The sequence below is a fragment of the Lynx canadensis genome, chromosome A2 (assembly GCF_007474595.2).
Source record: "Lynx canadensis isolate LIC74 chromosome A2, mLynCan4.pri.v2, whole genome shotgun sequence".
NCBI lineage: Eukaryota > Metazoa > Chordata > Mammalia > Carnivora > Felidae > Lynx > Lynx canadensis.
This window is the reverse complement of record NC_044304.2, coordinates 31313773-31316545: the sequence shown is the minus strand read 5'-3', so window position 1 is coordinate 31316545 and position 2773 is coordinate 31313773. Positions and strand designations below refer to the sequence as shown.

At 45.3% G+C, this 2773-nt stretch overlaps 1 pseudogene; it reads right to left on the bottom strand.

Moving 5' to 3' along the window:
* Nucleotides 1–929: 929 nt before the first annotated feature.
* Nucleotides 930–1963, bottom strand: LOC115508443 (annotated as a pseudogene).
* Nucleotides 1964–2773: the final 810 nt, after the last annotated feature.

The following is a 2773-nucleotide window of genomic DNA, read 5'->3' as shown; positions in this document are numbered from 1 at the left end:
AAACTCCTTTGTTTTGGCCAAAGTTGGACACAAGACCCAAAGTGAGACATTCTATTTGTCCTCCTTGGAACTAGAGTTTAGAATGAGGAGGGTCTACTCTGGTCTAGGCTGCAAGCCACTCCCATGTACTCTCAGTCTATAGGAAAAAGCCTGTCAGCAAAGAGAAGAATGGAAGTGCTGCTCAGAGCAAATCTGACCCAGGAGCCCACGAAGTTCCAGAGCAAAGAAAGGGAAAAAGCTGGTCTGCGGGGAGGTGGGTGGAAGGGGTTCTAGGACTTTCCTGTCCCAGGTATGGTCCACCAGAGGCCCAAAGCATTTCCTTCCCTAAGTGTTTAAGAATCCCCTGGACCGGGGCGCCTGGGTGGCACAGTCGGTTAAGCGTCTGACTTCAGCCAGGTCACGATCTCGCGGTCCGTGAGTTCGAGCCCCGTGTCAGGCTCTGGGCTGATGGCTCAGAGCCTGGAGCCTGTTTCCGATTCTGTGTCTCCATCTCTCTCTGCCCCTCCCCCGTTCATGCTCTGTCTCTCTCTGTCCCAAAAATAAATAAGCGTTGAAAAAAAAAAAAATTTTAAAAAAAAGAATCCCCTGGACCTACAGAGTAAATGGCTTCCCAGGTCTGAGCCTGAAAGTTCAAGTGATTCTTGATTAAGTGCAACAAAAATAATCTTGTTCAAGACAGTAGAAAGTTTTGGTGTTGTTTTTTTTTTTTTTTAATTTTTTTTATTATTGGGGCCCTGGGTGGCTCAGACGTTTAAGCGTCCGACTTTGGCTCATGTCATGATCTCGCAGTTCGTGAGTTCAAGCCCCACGTCGGGCTCTATGCTGACGGCTCAGAGCCTGGAGCCTGCTTCAGATTCTGTGTCTCCTTCTCCTTCTCTGCCCCTCCCTCTCTCTCTCTCTCAAAAATAAAGATCAAAAAAATTTTTTTATTATTTACGATAAATTTTATTTTCATTGATATTCCATTTGACATAATTTCAAATTAGGTCTGTGTTCTAAGATGAGCCAAAGAACAGAAACTCTAAAGCTCAAAAGAGATTTTTTTCACACTGTTCTGATTGGGCATGGGGTTTTGGGGTCCCCAAAGTTGATACCTAACATTTTACCCCTTGAGGCTTTACCTACAGTCACAGAGAGAAGAGAGAACATCAACACACAAGAATCAAACAGTAATAAGGAGCTCTTGGGTTACAAACCACTGTCTCTTTAAGGCTATAATGATAGTGAATGATTTCTTCTTCTGGAAAGTTCAATGTCATTTTTTTTTTTTAAGTAAAATGTCAGAATATGTGAAAATGCTGCATTTGTTTCTCTTAATACATTAAAAAATAATGGAAGTTTTTAAAATCTTCATGAGTCCATGCTCGGACATGACCACTACTGATGGGGTCTATTCAACACACAAGTTTGGCGACCATCAGGAAACTGGCACCCGCGATTAGGCCCACAGGCAGAAATTTCCCAGAGTGGTAGAATCTCATCCATCCCCATAATGCCAGCTAAGGTTCCAGATGTAGCTAGGAAAACCCAATGTTCCTCGGATCCTGAGACAGCTGATAAGCACCCAGGCCTATTACACTTCCACAAACAAGCCCAGCAGCCCGTGACTGGACGTTACCTGCTTTTTGCAAAGCCAATGATCCCGCCAGAAGCAACCAGTGCAGCATAGCCAAAGCCAATCCAGTGTAAAGGCACTAGTGGGCCAGAGTCCTTCTGCATTGTTCTCTTTCCCTCCGACCAGATACAAGAGTACACCAGGCCTGCACTTCCTTCCCCTAAGACTGCACCCATGGCGCACAAGCCGTGAGGTGTGGAGTCCAGGCCCGCCGGAAACCAAACGTTTTGTTTTTTAAAGGGCAGATACCACCAGCATTTGTTGTACAAGAAGATTCTGCGGAATGTCCGAGGGTTTAGAAAAATCCTCTCATTACCTTTATTTTTTTTAAGTTTATTTAGAGAGAGAGAGAGAGAGAGAGCGAGCACATGCACATGAACAGGGGAGGGGCAGAGAAAGTGGGGGAGAGAGAGTATCCCAAGCAGGCACCATGCTGTCAGTGCAGAGCCTGATACGGGGCTTGGAACTCCTGAACCACGAGATCATGGCCTGAGCCAAAACCAAGAGTGGGACACTTAACTCACTGAGCCACCCAAGTGCCCCTCATTACCTTTAAACAGAGACCAGCCCACACTGTTACATGAACAATATCAACCTTTACAGGGAAAATGACTTATTTTCCAGAACATTTTTATGTACTTTTAAGACTCTGAGAGCCTTACTGTAATTTAAGGCATAATCTAGATCACTTATTATACCGCCAAGTCTGTCAAAATTAAACAAAAATGCACTAACCATGATAGAGGAAAGAAAAACACACTAAACTCAGTTGGCCCCGTACTGAAGCAGAACAGCATAAACTTCTTTTTATGTCTTAAACCTTCTTAAATGTAGGAGCTTGAATAGCTACTCACCCTAGGTGCCCTCTTCAAGGGCATGAAAGGGAAGTGAAGAGGGTAGAGAGGGCCCTACAAGGGCGGCAACGCAAGTTCTGACTCGATTCTCTAAGTTAGAGCTAAGGGGAGGCCAGCTCCGGTCTCTCCATTCTGCCCACAGAAAGACTGACAACGAACAGAGGTTTGCTCCATTTATTTACTCAATAAAAACGTACTGAGCATGTGCTCCACGCCAGGTACCATGCCTGGCACTGGAGTTGACCACGTGTTCAGCTGAAAGGCCTAACCCCTGGGCTACATATTTTTCTTTCCGCTCTTTGAC